Source organism: Oncorhynchus keta, chromosome 1 (assembly GCF_023373465.1).
Source record: "Oncorhynchus keta strain PuntledgeMale-10-30-2019 chromosome 1, Oket_V2, whole genome shotgun sequence".
NCBI lineage: Eukaryota > Metazoa > Chordata > Actinopteri > Salmoniformes > Salmonidae > Oncorhynchus > Oncorhynchus keta.
This window is the reverse complement of record NC_068421.1, coordinates 8258235-8277549: the sequence shown is the minus strand read 5'-3', so window position 1 is coordinate 8277549 and position 19315 is coordinate 8258235. Positions and strand designations below refer to the sequence as shown.

General features: G+C 45.9%; 1 protein-coding gene and 1 long non-coding RNA gene across 50 annotated transcripts in view; one reads left to right on the top strand and one right to left on the bottom strand.

Moving 5' to 3' along the window:
* LOC127930751 (uncharacterized) overlaps positions 1–1174 on the bottom strand; it is a 2177-nt gene extending 1003 nt beyond the window's left edge. The window contains exon 1 of the long non-coding RNA XR_008139363.1: positions 1–1174. This exon is cut by the window's left edge and continues 496 nt beyond it. This is a non-coding gene — a long non-coding RNA (uncharacterized LOC127930751).
* An 883-nt stretch (positions 1175–2057) lies between these two features.
* The window catches only part of tpst1 (tyrosylprotein sulfotransferase 1), a 123082-nt gene continuing 105824 nt past the window's right edge, over positions 2058–19315 (top strand). For all 49 annotated transcript variants that reach the window (XM_052487007.1, XM_052486958.1, XM_052486801.1 and 46 more), the window contains exon 1: positions 2058–2390. The gene's annotated coding sequence lies outside the window, so the exon portion shown is untranslated. The remainder of the gene's footprint in view (positions 2391–19315) is intronic.

Here is a 19315-nt window from a genome sequence, read left to right as displayed (position 1 = left end):
CCTGTAAATGTCCTCTATGCTTATTGTTCAATGTATGGTTACTTATACCCTTGATTATTGTTGTTACTGTTGTCCTGTTGACAATATTGATTATTATTATTAATTATGTTAATATTGTAAATCTCCAACGTAAGCTTTAGCAATATGTACACTAGCGTTCAAAAGTTTGGGGTCACTTAGAAATGTCCTTGTTTTTGAAAGAAAAGCACATTTTTTGTCCATTAAAATAACATAAAATTGATCAGAAATACAGTGTAGACGTTGTTAATGTTGTAAATGCCTATTGTAGCTGTAAATGGCTGATGTTTAATGGAATATCTACATAGGCGTACAGAGGCCCATTATCAGCAACCATCACTCCTGTGTTCCAATGGCACGTTGTGTTAGCTAATCCAAGTTTATCATTTTAAAAGGCTAATTGATCATTAGAAAACCCCTTTGCAATGTTGTTAGCACAGCTGAAAACTGTTGTTCTGATTAAGGAAGCAATAAAACTGGTCTTCTTTAGACTAGTTGAGTATCTGGAGCATCAGCATTTGTGGGTTTGATTACAGGCTCAAAATGGCTAGAAACAAAGGACTTTCTTCTGAAACTCGTCAGTCTATTCTTGTTCTGAGAAATGTAGGCTATTCCCATGTGTGAAATTTCTAAGAATCTGAAGATCTCGTACAACGCTGTGTACTACTCCCTTCACAGAACAGAGCAAACTGGCCCTAACCAGAATAGAAAGAGGAGTGGAAGGCCCCGGGGCACAACGGAGCAAGAGGACAAGTACATTAGAGTGTCTAGTTTGATAAACAGATGCCTCACAAGTCCTCAACTGGCAGCTTCATTAAATAGTACCCGCAAAATACCAGTCTCAATGTCAACAGTGAAGAGGCAACTCTGGGATGCTGAGGTGCCACCAATCTCCTACTACTGTTTTTATATCCATGTTTTTCAGATAGAGAGAAACAAAACCTAAAGGGCATGTACAACTAGAGAGGCTGCTGCCAACAGACAGACTCAAATCTCTGGCCACTTAAATAAACGTATCACGTATCACTAGTCACTTTAAATAACGCACTTTAATAAGGTTCACATATCCTACATGTATATAGTGTATTCTACACCATCTACTGCATCTTTCCTATGACGTTCGGCCATCGCTCATCCATATATTTATATGTACAGATTCTTATTCACCCTTTACATGTGTGTGTGTGTTTGTGTGTATTAGGTAGTTGTTGTGAATTTGTTAGATTACTTGTTAGATATTACTGCATAGTCGGAACTAGAAGCACAAGCATTTCGCTACACTCGCATTAACATCTGCTAACCATGTGACCAATAAAACGTGATTTGATTCGATTTGAACTGGACACGTAAACCTGGTAAATCAATCAACTGTGTTGAGATTTATCCTATTATAATATACTGTGGTCGATTACCTATTTAATTCACTTGATTAAAATGTCCAAATGGATTAAAACTCAAAATGATCTCAGATTATATTGTGTGAATATGCAAACGTGCTTATTTGCCAGGAAGAAAATGTGTGGACATCTGTAGCCTATAATTGTTTTGACCTTTATTTAACTGGGCAAGTCAGTTAAGAACACATTCTTATTTTTAATGACAGCCTACCAGGGAACAGTTCTCGGGAAGAATAACAGACTTGTACCTTGTCAGCTCGGGGGTTTGAACTTGCAACCTTCCGGTTACTAGTCCAACCTAACCACTAGGCTACCTTGCCACCCCGAGCTGATGAGACTGACAGATACAAAGTACTCTTCATTGGAAGAGTAAATCAATTATGAAATGTGTATTTATCAAAATACTGTTAGCTTTTATAACGCTACAATATTTTACAGTGCTTTACAAAGCTCCAATATTTTGCTGTGAGCTGTTGCGCAAATATTTGAAATGTAGTTCCTGTCTCTTTAAAAACATTGGTAGATTCTAATCCCGCCCTTCAAAGCTTTCAACCAACCCTCTGCCATGAGACATTATGATTTGTCTTCTGCAGGTGGTCCAATCGCAAACCGGCTTTCAATTACAGGGCACCATTCATTATCCTAATTTTGTTGCTAAATGTTTCTTAAACGGAAGCAAACTGAACGAAAACGAGGAAGGACCTAACTGAATTAGTCCAATAGAAACTCTCGTTTTCGTTGTAAAAACGCAACTGTTTACAACTGTGTGGACGAATGATTACACCACGGTCTCGTAAAGCAGGGGATACGCGTTTGCACCGATACAACTGAAGAGAAAGCAGTACCAAGTATTATCGTGCGTCGGATCAGTGGAACAACAGCGAGCAAATAGAACGGAAGTAATGTACCAGCGACGTTCAACTATTAGATCAGCAGCTTGATCAACTGTCTCCGGCGCTGGATCCGCTACATTAGGTGGGTGGTTATATTGTATCAAGTGAAAGATTCCGACAGTGTAGCAGCATAGCAATGCCCTTCCTTCTCTTTTCCCACTTCTCTTCCAGCTTCAGCGGCGCTAACCGCGACTGTCTACCTCTCTACCTAGTAGGTTAACCACGACTCATTTTGAGCATTACCCATTCGGAGGTCTTAAAGAAAAGCCGCCCGTCAATGTCCCTTTTTAGCTCCGACATGTTTTAATAGTTAGTGAATCTGTGAAATGCGCTGAAAGCTTGGTATCGTTGTAGAATGTTTTTGGCACATGCCACCCGGTGTATGAAGACAGAACATGTATCATGCATCTTGGTACAACAATAATCATGATCGGTCAAAAGCCCATTTTCAAATAGACAACTAAATTAATCGAGTGTTGTGTCTCCGTATTGGCAGTTATGTTCGCGTGTTTTAACCAGATACATTATTTTTTTCTTCTTCTGCAGCCTATCAGTAATGCTGTTTTTTCTACGTTGAAATCAACAGTAACTTGATGTGCGCACAACTAAAACAACACACGTTGTTGATATTGGCATCTCCTATGAGTTTTTTTTTTATCGACAGAAAACTGACATCGCTACCGTAGTTAAATTCACGTCACCTTATTGATATTTCCACATCAGATGATATCCTGTCTGTAGACTATTGATGTGGAATACCTACTGGTCAGCACAGCATAGGAAATATTGGACGGAATTATGCAAACGTCATAATGTGTAAACGTGTTCCAAAAGGAAGCCTCCTCCACTTGGTCTTCTGGGATTTATTACGTAGCTTAATTAATCAAGACAATATGATGAATCTCGGCAACCCAAGCCATGAGGTGGGTCAACCTCCCAGATGTTTTGCCATCAGCTACTTGCAGTAAACCACAACTGAAGGGGAAAGGGTCTAACACTTTACAAAAAATAAAAATGTATTTATGTATTTCTCATTGCAAACTATTCCTACAGCTGTTGACAAAGACTTAGCACTTCTTTGTGTCATGTTGGAAATTAATTGTGGTGACAGACAAGTTATTTATGCATCAAGGCTCCTTCGGTGTTTTCTTTATTGGCAATAGCCAAAGACAGAAATAGATAGATAGATACATAGCCATACCATCATCCTATGTCTTTGTCTGGTATAGAATATATATTAGTAATATTACATCATGTTTTGAACCCCCTGGCTGTTATAGTGATGGAGATGCTGGTAGAAAGTGGTTCATATGTGTTTATTCATATTCTTGTGACTCGGTGGCCACAGCCCGCCCACGGTCCATTAGACTTTGTTCACAGAAATTCCCAAATTACGTTATGCTATAAGATACCTCTGATTATTCACTGTTAAGGGGTTTATTCACATTTTGTCTAATGGAAATGTATGACTTTTCCATGACTTTTAACCAAATATCCAAGACCAATAATTGATGACATCTCTATGGCTGTTTAGTTAGTCAAGCTGCCCAATTCTGATATTGTTTTCCACTAATTATGCTTTTGACCAATCACATCAGATCTTTTCACAGAATCTTTTTCCAGAGGTTATCTGATTGGTCAAAGGACCAATTAGTGAAACAACAAATATCAGAATTAGTCTCCCTGTGTAAATGCAGTCGAAATAGCATTACATGGGGGGGGGGAACAGTCTGGTTAAATGTGGTATTGCTGCTAGTCTCTGACCCCATGTAGCCTACTATCTCCTGCCGTTGTGCCCTTGATCAAGGCACTTAACCTCCCTCAAAGTAGAATAACAACACTGTTAGGCAACTGTATAAAACCCATGTGGTCAACCCTCCATCTGGAGAGAGATGGGTGTGTCCATTTTTATCAAGGTCCTGTTGAGCAACAGATGTGTTGTGTTAGACGGGGGACGGGGGGGGGGGGACGGGGGGGGGGGGGGGACGGTTGGCCACCCTTTCATATAAAATATCGCAACGTTACAACCAAATACTTTCAATATACAATTTATTCTCTCATTCAATGAATCTGGGATATAAATGGATAAGGTAGATTACTTCAAAAACAAAGTAGTAGGACGACATGTTTATCACCTTTTTTTTATATGTCTAAACTATTAAATATTTCAGGGGAGATCTATGCACAGCATGATAGTTATTAGTCTATTAGAATAAAAACCTGTTGCATTGGTGATGAAATGACCGTGTCAGACTACTGTTTTAATAGAGAGGAATGTCAGCTTTCCCACTGCGCTGTGTAATGTATTTCTCAACAGGGCCGCTGGAAACAAGACAGCAGTGACATTAATGCTTATAGCGAAAGAGTTAACGAGCGAGATTACGAGCTACGTTTTCAATTGGCTATACAGTCTAGCGTCCCCCCTTTGATCATATATTTTATAACACAATTATAAAAAGATTCCAGGATTTTTTCCAAGGATTTCATGACTGTAAGAACTCTCATTTTAACAACCTCATTTGATAACATTCAGGCTTGCGTTTTCTCAATCTGCACCTTTTCAAACTGGAACAGTCTCCTCGTACACTGGATTCACAGACCGGATTCTCAAACTGGAACAGTCTCCTCGTACACTGGATTCACAGACCGGATTCTCAAACTGGAACAGTCTCCTCGTACACTGGATTCACAGACCGGATTCTCAAACTGGAACAGTCTCCTCGTACACTGGATTCACAGACCGGATTCTCAAACTGGAACAGTCTCCTCGTACACTGGATTCACAGACCGGATTCTCAAACTGGAACAGTCTCCTCGTACACTGGATTCACAGACCGGATTCTCAAACTGGAACAGTCTCCTCGTACACTGGATTCACAGACCGGATTCTCAAACTGGAACAGTCTCCTCGTACACTGGATTCACAGACCGGATTCTCAAACTGGAACAGTCTCCTCGTACACTGGATTCACAGACCGGATTCTCAAACTGGAACAGTCTCCTCGTACACTGGATTCACAGACCGGATTCTCAAACTGGAACAGTCTCCTCGTACACTGGATTCACAGACCGGATTCTCAAACTGGAACAGTCTCCTCGTACACTGGATTCACAGACCGGATTCTCAAAAACAGTCTCCTCGACACTGGATTCATCAGGATTCTCAAACTGGAACAGTCTCCTGTACACTGGATTCACAGACCGGATTCTCAGGAACAGTCTCCTGGCACTGGATTCACAGACCGGATTCTCAAACTGGAACAGTCTCCTCGTACACTGGATTCACAGACCGGATTCTCAAACTGGAACAGTCTCCTCGTACACTGGATTCACAGACCGTGATTCTCAAACTGGAACTTCCTCGTACACTGGATTCAGAGCCCTCAAAATGGAACAGTCTCCTAGGCACCTGGATTCACAGACCGGATTCTCAAACTGGAACAGTCTCCTCGTTTTTAGGATTCACAGACCGGATTCTCAAACTGGAACAGTCTCCTCGTTTTCACAGACCGGCTTCTCAAACTGGAACAGTCTCCTCGTACACTGGATTCACAGACCGGATTCTCAAACTGGAACAGTCTCCTCGGTGGATTCACAGACCGGATTCTCAAACTGGAACAGTCTCCTCGTACACTGGATTCACAGACCGGATTCTCAAACTGGAACAGTCTCCTCGTACACTGGATTCACAGACCGGATTCTCAAACTGGAACAGTCTCCTCGTACACTGGATTCACAGACCGGATTCTCAAACTGGAACAGTCTCCTCGTACACTGGATTCACAGACCGGATTCTCAAACTGGAACAGTCTCCTCGTACACTGGATTCACAGACCGGATTCTCAAACTGGAACAGTCTCCTCGTACACTGGATTCACAGACCGGATTCTCAAACTGGAACAGTCTCCTCGTACACTGGATTCACAGACCGGATTCTCAAACTGGAACAGTCTCCTCGTACACCGGATTCACAGACTTGTGACAACTAAAGTAGAACGAAGTGGAATCAGGACGTGAATGCCCACTCTGCTATTCAGTGCAGATCTGGCTTTGTTTAACCTTTGACGCTGTGTGTGAATCCGGGCCGGTGATAGGCCACTTTGTTATGTAGAGCCGGGTACGCAGTTCCCCAAAAATGTGAATTGTAGGCCCAGCTCCGGCTCAAGTCGGCTCATGTCAAGCACTGACCTTTTTAGGATGCACCCTCAGTTGTTTTCCTGTGGCTGTCTGTCTGAGCTCTGTGCTACTCTGCTTCCGCGGCTGCAGGGGGTGATTGATAATGGCAGGGCCTGGCTGCGTCTCAGGGAGAGTTGGGATATGCAAAAAAAAAAAAAAAAAAGTTTCCAATGTAAATTATTGACAAATATAAACCCCCACCAGAGTATTACTATTCTTCCCTGCACTAGTATTGACCAGGAAGTAGCGCACCGCTAGTATTGACCAGGAAGTAGCGCACCGCTAGTATTGACCAGGAAGTAGCGCACCGCTAGTATTGACCAGGAAGTAGCGCAACGCTGGTATTGACCAGGAAGTAGCGCAACGCTGGTATTGACCAGGAAGTAGCGCAACGCTGGTATTGACCAGGAAGTAGCGCAACGCTAGTATTGACCAGGAAGTAGCGCAACGCTGGTATTGACCAGGAAGTAGCGCAACGCTGGTATTGACCAGGAAGTAGCGCAACGCTGGTATTGACCAGGAAGTAGCGCAACGCTGGTATTGACCAGGAAGTAGCGCAACGCTGGTATTGACCAGGAAGTAGCGCAACGCTGGTATTGACCAGGAAGTAGCGCAACGCTGGTATTGACCAGGAAGTAGCGCAACGCTGGTATTGACCAGGAAGTAGCGCAACGCTGGTATTGACCAGGAAGTAGCGCAACGCTGGTATTGACCAGGAAGTAGCGCAACGCTAGTATTGACCAGGAAGTAGCGCACCGCTAGTATTGACCAGGAAGTAGCGCAACGCTGGTATTGACCAGGAAGTAGCGCACCGCTAGTATTGACCAGGAAGTAGCGCACCGCTAGTATTGACCAGGAAGTAGCGCACCAAATTGGGTGCCATTTGGAACGCAGAAGTCTTTGGTTCTTCTCGTTTCCTGGTTTGGGAAGTCCATATCACCCCTTTTGCTGCTAACAGATGATATGATCATGTTTATTTTGTACACCGTTTAGGTAAATACCTTCTCTTAGCTACCTGCCCACGGCTGTGTGTTCATCCCGTTAGTTGGCTAACATCACTGATATGCCTTATGATGTCTGCCCACGCTGATGCATCCAGGCTGACCGTGCATCGTCCTCCTGTTCATTGGCAGGTTTTATATCATGTCTGTTGTACTCTCATGTATTCAAGCCATTGAGTTTTTACTGATTTGTAGGTTTTGTTATGTAGGCCAATGCATTGTGATTCACAGACCGTCGATCAGTTCTATGCTGTGATTATTCCCCGGTCTCTTTTTTTTTTTTTTTTGCGTGTGATGTGTTGTTGTATTGTCTACCTTTTATTACTCAGGGAAGGTGCAGCATGCGGACAGACCTTCACATGAGTGGATTCAGTTATTTCAGCCACACCTGTTGCTGACAGGTGTATAAAATCTGAGCACACAGCCATGCAATCTCCATAGACAAACATTGGCAGTAGAGCCTCTAGGTTTCTTCCTAGGTTCTGGCCTTTTTTTCTAGGGAGTTTTTCCTAGCCACCGTGCTTCTACACCTGCATGGCTTGCTGTTTGGGGTTTTAGGCTGGGTTTCTGTACAGCACTTTGACATCAGCTGATGTAAGATTGACTGAGGAGCTCAGTGAATTATTATTATTTTTTAAATTCAACGTGGCACCGTCTAACTTTCCAACAAGTCAGTTTGTCAAAATGTCTGCCCTGCTAGAGCTGCCCAGGTCAACTGGTGCTGTTATTGTGAAGTGGAGCAACAACGGCTCAGCCGGGAAGTGGTAGGCCACACAAGCTCACAGAACGGAACCGCCGAGTGCTAAAGCCTGTAGAAAGTAAAAAATGGTCTGTCCTCGGTTGCAACACTCACTACCAAGTGCATCTGGAAGGAACATCGGCACAATAACTGTTAGTCGGGAGCTTTATGAAATGGGTTTCCGTGGCCGAGCAGCCTCACACAAGCCTAAGATCAACATGCGCAATAGCCAAGACTATGGCGCAGTGGAAAGGCGATCACTCATCACCATCTGGCAGTCCAACGGACTAATCTGGGTTTGGTGGATGCTAGGAGAACACTACCTGCCCCAATGCATAGTGCCAAATGTAAAGTTTGGTGGAGGAGGAATAATGGTCTGGAGTTGTTTTCATGGTTCAGGCTAGGCCTCTTAATTACAGTGAAGGGAAATCTTAACGCTACAGCATACAAGGACATCCTAGACGATTCTGTGCTTCCAACTTTGTGGCAACAGTTTGGTTTGTAGAAGGCCCTTTCCTTTTTCAGCATGACAATGCCCCCGTGTACAAAGAGAGGTCCATACAAAATGGTTTGTTGAGATCTGTGTGTAAGAACTTGACTGGCCTGCACAGAACCCTGACCTCAACCCCATCGAACACCTTTGGGATGAATTGGAACACCGACTGCGAGCCTGAAGGCCTAATCACCCAACATCAGCCTGACCTCACTAATGCTCTTATGGCTGAATGGAAGCAATTCCTCACAGCAATGTTCCAACATCTAGTGGAAAGCCTTCCCAGAAGAGTGGAGGCTGTTATAGCAGCAATGAGGGACCAACTCCATATTAATGCCTATGATTTTGGAATGAGACGTTTGACGAGCAGGTGTCTTTTGGCCATGTAGTGAATCTAAACGTGTCCAACTCCTATATGTTCTCTGCTTGGTTGACTCCCTGGCTGAGTCCCAAATGGTCCCCTTTTTTAAGTTTACTACTTTAGACCAGAGTCGGCCCTCTTGCACCTATAGTCCAACCAGTTCCCTCTAATGCCCAGTTAAGGTGACAACATGCCACTGGCCAGGGGGGGGGATGTCCTTGTGAAATTATCCATCTCAAGTCAAGCAGCCCTCCCTGCTTTTTTTCTGCTATTGTGTCAGGACCAGCTGGGTCTGTCGGCCTGTGTCTGTCGGTCTGCCGGCCTGTCGGCCTGTGTCTGTCGGTCTGCCGGCCTGTCTGTCTGTCTGTCTGTCGGTCTGCCGGCCGGCCTGCCTGCCTGGCTTTCGGTCTGCCGGCCTGCCTGGCTGGCTTTTGGTCTGCCGGCCTGCCTGCCTGGCTTTCGGTCTGCCGGCCTGCCTGCCTGGCTTTCGGTCTGCCGGCCTGCCTGCCTGGCTTTCGGTCTGCCGGCCTGCCTGCCTGGCTTTCGGTCTGCCGGCCTGCCTGCCTGGCTTTCGGTCTGCCGGCCTGCCTGCCTGGCTTTCGGTCTGCCGGCCGGCCTGCCTGGCTTTCGGTCTGCCGGCCGGCCTGCCTGGCTTTCGGTCTGCCGGCCGGCCTGCCTGGCTTTCGGTCTGCCGGCCGGCCTGCCTGGCTTTCGGTCTGCCGGCCGGCCTGCCTGGCTTTCGGTCTGCCGGCCGGCCTGCCTGGCTTTCGGTCTGCCGGCCGGCCTGCCTGGCTTTCGGTGTGCCGGCCTGCCTGGCTGGCTTTCGGTCTGCCGGCCTGCCTGGCTGGTTGTGACGAAAGGAGGGCAAGTTGGCTCTGGACTCTGTTATAAAGGAAGAGGAAACAACATATCTAGAAGGTATAAATGTGATTTATACCATATACACTCTTCATTATCGTGCTGATACTGTAGAATTGAAAGCAGCTGAATCTGACTAGGCTAAAGCTTCAGGCCATGGCTCCGTCCTCCCTAAGAGTGGACTGGTTCCCTTCTCTGATTTTTGAAAGGAAATGACTGGTACACATTCCACATATAGTGGAAACTCCCTCTAGCTAGCCCCTGCCTCAACCAGTCTAAAACTTTTACATTGGTTTTTGAAGTAATGAACAAGTGTACATTTCAGGAGAGAGGAGATATTATTGGGATGCACCCGCTAAGTTTAGTTTCCCTAGCTGGTGAATATTGTGTCTGGTTAGATGTTAATATCCTCTTCCATCTTGATAAAAAAAAAGAGACTGTTGTAACATGAGTGTCAGTTAGGAATTTTCCTCTTCAGGCCCACATTTTTAGGTGGCTCCTCCTCTTCCTAAGGTCTGGCTATCGATTGGCATGGAAATGAGGCCCTGTTTTTAGGTGGCTCCTCCTCTTCCTAACATCTGGCTATCGATTGGCATGGAAATGAGGCCCTGTTTTTAGGTGGCTCCTCTTCCTAAGGTCTGGCTATCGATTGGCATGGAAATGAGGCCCTGTTTTTAGGTGGCTCCTCCTCTTCCTAAGGTCTGGCTATCGACTGGCATGGAAATGAGGCCCTGTTTTTAGGTGGCTCCTCCTCTTCCTAAGGTCTGGCTATCGATTGGCATGGAAATGAGGCCCTGTTTTTAGGTGGCTCCTCCTCTTCCTAAGGTCTGGCTATCGATTGGCATGGAAATGAGGCCCTGTTTTTAGGTGGCTCCTCCTCTTCCTAAGGTCTGGCTATCGATTGGCATGGAAATGAGGCCCTGTTTTTAGGTGGCTCCTCCTCTTCCTAAGGTCTGGCTATCGATCGGCATGGAAATGAGGCCCTGTTTTTAGGTGGCTCCTCCTCTTCCTAAGGTCTGGCTATCGATTGGAAATGAGGCCCTGTTTTTAGGTGGCTCCTCCTCTTCCTAAGGTCTGGCTATCGATTGGAAATGAGGCCCTGTTTTTAGGTGGCTCCTCCTCTTCCTAAGGTCTGGCTATCGATTGGCATGGAAACGAGGCCCTGTTTTTAGGTGGCTCCTCCTCTTCCTAAGGTCTGGCTATCGATTGGAAATGAGGCCCTGTTTTTAGATGGAACTTAATGGATGGCCTCCCAGGCAGTGTGGATGATGTGGCAATACCGTATTGATCTCTCGCTCTCTCTCTAGCACTCTCTCTCAATATCCATCCCTCTCTCTCTAGCACTCTCTCTCAATATCCATCCCTCTCTCTCTAGCACTCTCTCTCAATGTCCATCCCTCTCTAGCACTCTCTCTCAATATCCATCCCTCTCTCTCTAGCACTCTCTCTCAATATCCATCCCTCTCTCTCCCTCTCTCTCAATATCCATCCCTCTCTCTCTCCCTCTCTCTCAATATCCATCCCTCTCTCTCTCCCTCTCTCTCAATATCCATCCCTCTCTCTCTCCCTCTCTCAATATCCATCCCTCTCTCTCTCCCTCTCTCTCAATATCCATCCCTCCCTCTCTCTCTCTCTCTCCCTCTCTCTCAATTTCCATCCCTCCCTCTCCCTCTCTCTCTCCCTCTCTCTCAATTTCCATCCCCCTCTCCCTCTCTCTCTCCCTCTCTCTCAATTTCCATCCCCCTCTCCCTCTCTCTCTCCCTCTCTCTCAATTTCCATCCCCCCCTCTCCCTCTCTCTCAATTTCCATCCCCCCCTCTCCCTCTCTCTCCCTCTCTCTCAATTTCCCTCTCTCCCTCTCTCTCTCCCTCTCTCTCAATTTCCATCTCTCCCTCTCTCTCTCCCTCTTTCTCAATTTCCATCCCCCCCTCTCCCTCTCCCTCTCTTTCTCTTCTCTCTCGCTCTCTCATTTACCCGTGATGTCAGAGTGTTTTAAACCCTGGACTTTCAACCCGGCAGCATGTTAAACACCGAAAGAGTTCAGCTAATCAGTTCCCAGGTTAGAGAACTGCACAACACACAGGGAGGCTTTAAACGGCATGCAGTCTTCCTCCCTCTCAGCTGCTGACTGACTGATCATCCTGTTTGAATGGTGCAGCATCTCTCTCTCTCTCCCTATCCAGGAGACCTAAATGAAAGTGATGATGATTAATGTTGTTGTTTGTGTGTGTGTGTGTGTGTGTGTGTGACGGTTGAGGAGAGAGGAAGAGCGCACTAGAGAGCGAAGCACCAATTAATTTGTACGTTTGCATGCTAATGAATAGTGTGTAGCTGAGCAGGGAGCATCATGGGATGTTGTTCGGTACCCGTTGGCTCTGCTCTGTACAGAGCTCTTGTGATTGATTAGGAATGACCCAGACTGGCTGGTAGCTGCTAGGTGTAGGGCGATCTACCCACATTATCTCTATCTACGCTTGGTAGTGTAGTCTTTATACTCAGTGTAAGGTGATCTACCTGCGCTTGGTAGTGTAGTCTTTATAGTCAGTGTAGGCTAATCTACCTACGCTTGGTAGTGTAGTCTTTATAGTCAGTGTAGGCTGATCTACCTACGCTTGGTAGTGTAGTCTTTATAGTCAGTGTAGGCTGATCTACCTACGCTTGGTAGTGTAGTCTTTATAGTCAGTGTAGTTTTTATAGTCAGTGTAGGCTGATCTACCTACGCTTGGTAGTGTAGTCTTTATAGTCAGTGTAGTCTTTATAGTCAGTGTAGTCTTTATAGTCAGTGTAGGCTGAACTACCCACATGATGTGGAAGTTTCCATCAGTACAAGTGTTAGTGGGGTTTGAGAAACATCTCTATTTTCCACAGTTCAAGTGTCTCTTGGGTTTTGAGTTGGTTTCTGAAATTGGGCCTTCCTCCCGCCCTCCTCCCGCCCTCCTCCCGCCCTCCTCCCGCCTTCCTCCCGCCTTCCTCCCGCCCTCCTCCCGCCTTCCTCCCGCCCTCCTCCCGCCTTCCTCCCGCCCTCCGCATCACTCAGTCAGTTGGAATAGAGAGGAAAGTTGTTGTCGTGGCACCACCTCTTCTTCCAGTAATGGTTTCTACTGGAGGACGGACTGACCTTTCCCGGGAGATGGCAGGCCTGATGCTATTGCCTCCATTATTTTTTGTCATTTTTTTTAAAACTGAAAATGATTTGTAAAATGATCCCTGAATGCCATGTATTTTACAGCCTTCCAGGTCCCTGGGAGAGACGCAAGGGGCCAAGATGACATTTCACATGTTTTAAACTGTAACTACGGGGACATTTGCAGCTTCTAGCGTAAAGCTTAAATGTCAACCAAAACGTCCTTAAAGCCTTCGACTGGAATTGTGCGGAACTGAGTTTAAACGTAACCAATCGGAGAACAAGTTGTCTGGGAAAGACCGTTGACTAGAATTATGCGGAACTGAGTTTAAATGTAACCAATCGGAGAACAAGTTGTCTGGGAAAGACCGTTGACTAGAATTGTGATGAAAAACCAAATATTAATACTAGAAACTGACCTCAAATGGTAAAGGTCACATGCAGATGTTAATGCGAGTGTAGTGAAATGCTTGTGCTTCTAGTTATATCTAACAATTCCCTAACAACTACCTAACACACACATCTAAAGGGATGGATTAAGAATATGTAAATATATGGATGAGCGATGACCGAACAGCATAGGCAAGATGCTATAAGATGCATTACTCATCTCATATGTATATACTGTAAGATGCATTATATGAAGTGGCATTGTTTAAAGTGACTAGTGAGTCTCAATGTAGACAGCAGCCTGCCTCTCTGTGTTAGTGACAACTTTTTAACAGTCTGATGGCCTTGAGATAGAAGCTGTTTTTCAGTCTCTCGGTCCCCAGCTTTGATACACCTGTACTGACCTCGCCTTCTGGATGATAGCGGGGTGAACAGGTAGTGGCTCGGGTGGTTGATGTCCTTGATGATCTTTATGGCCTTCCTGTGACATCGGGTGCTTTGAATAGGGCTGTGTCTCAAATGGCATGTTTTTCCCCTATAAAGTAGTGCACTATATAGGGAATAGGGCTCTGGTCTATAGTAGTGCACAATATAGGGAATAGGGCCCTGGGCTAAAGTAGTGCACTATATAGGGAATAGGGCTCTGGTCTAAAGTAGTGCACTATTTGGGGAATAAAGTTCTATATGGCTCCTGTATAAAGTAGTGCACTATATAGGGTGTCATTTGGGATGCTAACTTAGTGGTGCTCTCTCACAAAATGTCATGCATGTTACCTGTTGGGTCAAAGGTCAGTCCCAGGCTAATCGCCGGCCACGGTTGCGTTGCTTTCTGCATCTGAAGAGGCGTCTCAAATGGCACCCTATTACTAATCCCTTTGTAGTGCACTACATTTGACCAGGGCACATAGGGAATAAAGTCGTGAACTATGCAGGGAATAACCTGCCATTTGGGACACGGGTTAGCTGTCCTGTAGAAGTGGAAGCATGTGTACCAAATATCTCATTGGAAACCAATACAGATTGGGTCATTTTTCAACACAGAGATGGACCCTTGGCAGGAACTTAGTGCTGCTGCGGGTAAATTGATAGTTTCTCTGTTTGGCGTAGTCGATCTGTTGTTTTATTTGCAGTCTTAAGTCTTTTCTGAAAAACGCTGATCTCATCAATGATTCATTTCTGAACAAGGTTTTCACGTTTCTGCCAAAAGTTGAATAATATGCAGAAGGTATAGGCGGAGTGTCAAGGTTTCCCGTGGCGGCCTAGTCGAGGTTTCTGTGGCGGCCTAGTCGAGGTTTCTGTGGCGGCCTAGTCGAGGTTTCCGTGGCGGCCTAGTCGAGGTTTCCGTGGCGGCCTAGTTGAGGTTTCCGTGGCGGCCTAGTCGAGGTTTCCGTGGCGGCCTAGTCGAGGTTTCCGTGGCGGCCTAGTCGAGGTTTCCGTGGCGGCCTAGTCGAGGTTTCCGTGGCGGCCTAGTCGAGGTTTCCCGTGGCGGCCTAGTCGAGGGTGCCGTGGCGGCCTAGTCGAGGTTTCCCGTGGCGGCCTAGTCGAGGTTTCCGTGGCGGCCCCAACAGGATCTTTATTGAGTTTAGAATATGGTACTTCAGAGAAATCATGACCGTGTGTTTTCACTAACAGTTTGAGTTCATTTAGTATTTATTTTTTAACTGTTTCAGATCAAACTGATCTGTTGGATGGGTTCATCTTTCCTAATTCCCGTTCGAATTAACCCCCCCCCCGCAGAACTCAATCGGAGCAGCTTTCCCTGTTCGATTTGTGTTTCTCCATCTCTGAATTCCTCTATTAGGAGCTACTGGCAGGAAGGAGCACATTCACCCCATTAATCATTGAAGAAAAAAAACAAAAAAACATGTACCATGTTCATATCAAGCCTTCAGTGACAGACCTGAGTAGTAACGCATGATGAAGAGCCAAGCAGAGGACCGAGAGAGCAAGCCTCTCCCAGTCCAACAATGCTTTCCTTCATTCCCCCCTCGTCTGTCCCCGTCCCCCCTTCTTCATCCCTCCCCTCGTCTGTGCCCCCCTTCATCCCTCCCCCTCGTCTGTGCCCCCCTTCATCCCTCCCCCTCGTCTGCCCCCCCCTTCATCCCTCCCCCTCGTCTGTCCCCCCGTTGGGCAAAGAAGACCCTTTTGAAGTTCAGTTCTTGTCCATCAAGGTAGATCATGGCAGGGCCTCAGTGTTGGAGGCTCCAACCTTGTTACACACACACACACACACACACACACACACCGAGACGTCCTCCCTTGTTATTAAGTGTTGAAGTGGTGGTCTGGTTTCCACATGGTCCCGTAGAGAATGTCAACCCTTGTTCACAGATCAAAGAGAACTCCATAGGAGGATACGAGTCTCTATAACAGGAAAAAGCCTCATTCCTTGCCTCAGCTCGGTTCTCAGCCAGGTGAAACCGGAAACCAGTCTGCCCGCCGCTGAAGCTCGACCGCTGTAGTTGTAATTCAGACCAGTGACTTTGAGCTTTCAGAATTGTTCCAACCTCCTCCTCCTCGAAGTCGAGGAATGGTTGACAGTCTGTTTTTGTTTTTTCCACGGCTGTGTCTCAAGTGGCACCTCATTCCTTTTTATATTTAGTACAAAACTTTTGACCAGACGTAGGTCACTGTCTAGGAAGTAAGGTGCCGTTTGGGACAAACATCACCTATTCTTGGCCGGAAGAGAACTTTAGACAAGCCTACCGACAAGCCTAACACAAACTACATATAGCCTACAGTAACATATAGCCTACAGTAACACAAACTACATATAGCCTACAGTAACATATAGCCTACAGTTACATATAGTCTACAGTAACATATAGCCTACAGTAACATATAGCCTACAGTAACATATAGCCTACAGTAACATATAGTCTACAGTAACACAAACTACATATAGCCTACAGTAACATATAGCCTACAGTAACATATAGCCTACAGTAACATATAGCCTACAGTAACATATAGCCTACAGTAACATATAGCCTACAGTAACATATAGCCTACAGTAACATATAGCCTACAGTAACACAAACTACATATAGCCTACAGTAACATATAGCCTACAGTAACATATAGTCTACAGTAACATATAGCCTACAGTAACACAAACTACATATAGTCTACAGTAACATATAGCCTACAGTAACATATAGTCTACAGTAACATATAGCCTACAGTAACATATAGTCTACAGTAACATATAGCCTACAGTAACATATAGTCTACAGTAACATATAGTCTACAGTAACATATAGCCTACAGTAACATAAACTACATATAGCCTACAGTAACATATAGCCTACAGTAACATATAGTCTACAGTAACATATAGCCTACAGTAACATATAGCCTACAGTAACATATAGTCTACAGTAACATATAGTCTACAGTAACATATAGCCTACAGTAACATAAACTACATATAGCCTACAGTAACATATAGCCTACAGTAACATATAGTCTACAGTAACATATAGTCTACAGTAACATATAGTCTACAGTAACATATAGCCTACAGTAACATATAGTCTACAGTAACATATAGTCTACAGTAACATATAGCCTACAGTAACATAAACTACATATAGCCTACAGTAACATATAGCCTACAGTAACATATAGTCTACAGTAACATATAGCCTACAGTAACACAAACTAGTGAAAAATTGTATTGTTATTTGAAATAAAATAATCTTATTCTGTTTAACATAACACAAACCAATTATTATTATTTTTTTGCAATAACATGTATGAAATGTGTTCATGACACTGTTAGAATGTTGCAGTCAGAATGACAGCTCATTAGCTTAAAGGGGGGCGGGTCCCTGGAAGCCTAGCAGCTTAAAGGGGGGCGGGTCCCTGGAAGCCTAGCAGCTTAAAGGGGGGCGGGTCCCTGGAAGCCTAGCAGCTTAAAGGGGGCCAGGTCCCTGGAAGCCTAGCAGCTTAAAGGGGGGTCCCTGATCCCCCTGGAAGCCTAGCAGCTTAAAGGGGTCCCTGGTCCCTGGGGGCGGGTCCCTGGAGCAGCTTAAAGGGGCGGGTCCCTGGAAGCCTAGCAGCTTAAAGGGGGCGGGTCCCTGGAAGCCTAGCAGCTTAATGGGGGCGGGTCCCTGGAAGCCTAGCAGCTTAAAGGGGGGCGGGTCCCTGGAAGCCTAGCAGCTTAAAGGGGGGCGGGTCCCTGGAAGCCTAGCAGTTTAAAGGGGGCGGGTCCCTGGAAGCCTAGCATCTTAAAGGGGGAGGGTCCCTGGAAGCCTAGCATCTTAAAGGGGGCAGGTCCCTGGAAGCCTAGCATCTTAAAGGGGGGCGGGTCCCTGGAAGCCTAGCAGCTTAAAGGGGGGCGGGTCCCTGGAAGCCTTGCAGCTTAAAGGGGGGCGGGTCCCTGGAAGCCTTGCAGCTTAAAGGGGGGCGGGTCCCTGGAAGCCTAGCAGCTTAAAGGGGGGCGGGTCCCTGGAAGCCTAGCAGCTTAAAGGGGGGCGGGTCCCTGGAAGCCTAGCAGCTTAAAGGGGGGCGGGTCCCTGGAAGCCTAGCAGCTTAAAGGGGGGCGGGTCCCTGGAAGCCTAGCAGCTTAAAGGGGGGCGGGTCCCTGGAAGCCTAGCAGCTTAAAGGGGGGCGGGTCCCTGGAAGCCTAGCAGCTTAAAGGGGGGGCGGGTCCCTGGAAGCCTAGCAGCTTAAAGGGGGCGGGTCCCTGGAAGCCTAGCAGCTTAAAGGGGGGCGGGTCCCTGGAAGCCTAGCAGTTCTAGCGTTAATTCCACCAAATCAACTTGAAGGCAGGAAGGAAGGATGCATTACTGTAGTGTTTGAACAAGTTCTTCTACTGCGTATCCGCTGGTACAGTGGGTATCCTAAGGGGGGTTTTTCACATTATGTTTTGACATCGGCAAACACTGGGGAGTTTTTCAGGATACAGATCGTCAGAATGGAGCTAAGGACTGGCAACATCCTAGAGGGAACCTGGTTCAGTCTGCTTTTCCACCAGACACTGGGAGATGAATTCACCTTTCAGCAGGACAATAACCTAGAACACATCTACACTGGGAGATGAATTCACCTTTCAGCAGGACAATAACCTAGAACACATCTACACTGGGAGATGAATTCACCTTTCAGCAGGACAATAACCTAGAACACATCTACACTGGGAGATGAATTCACCTTTCAGCTGGACAATAACCTAGAACACATCTACACTGGGAGATGAATTCACCTTTCAGCAGGACAATAACCTAGAACCTAGAACACATCTACACTGGGAGATGAAGTCACCTTTCAGCAGGACAATAACCTAGAACACATCTACACTGGGAGATGAATTCACCTTTCAGCAGGACAATAACCTAGAACACATCTACACTGGGAGATGAATTCACCTTTCAGCAGGACAATAACCTTAAAACACAAGGAGAAATCTACACTGATGTTACTAACCAAAGAAGAGAGTGAATGTTCCTGAGTGGCCAAGTTACAATTTTTGACTTCAAGAATGGCTGTCTAGCCATGATCCCCAACATCTTGGCAGAGCTTGAAGAATGTTGACAAGAATAAAGGGCAAATTAATGTACAATCCAGGTGTGGAAAGCTCTTAGAGTCAGACCTAATAAGACTCACAGCTGTAATCGCTCTTAGAGCCAGACCTAATAAGACTCACAGCTGTAATCGCTTTTAGAGCCAGACCTAATAAGACTCACAGCTGTAATCGCTTTTAGAGCCAGACCTAATAAGACTCAGAGCTGTAATCGCTCTTAGAGCCAGACCTAATAAGACTCAGAGCTGTAATCGCTCTTAGAGCCAGACCTAATAAGACTCAGAGCTGTAATCGCTCTTAGAGCCAGACCTAATAAGACTCACAGCTGTAATCGCTCTT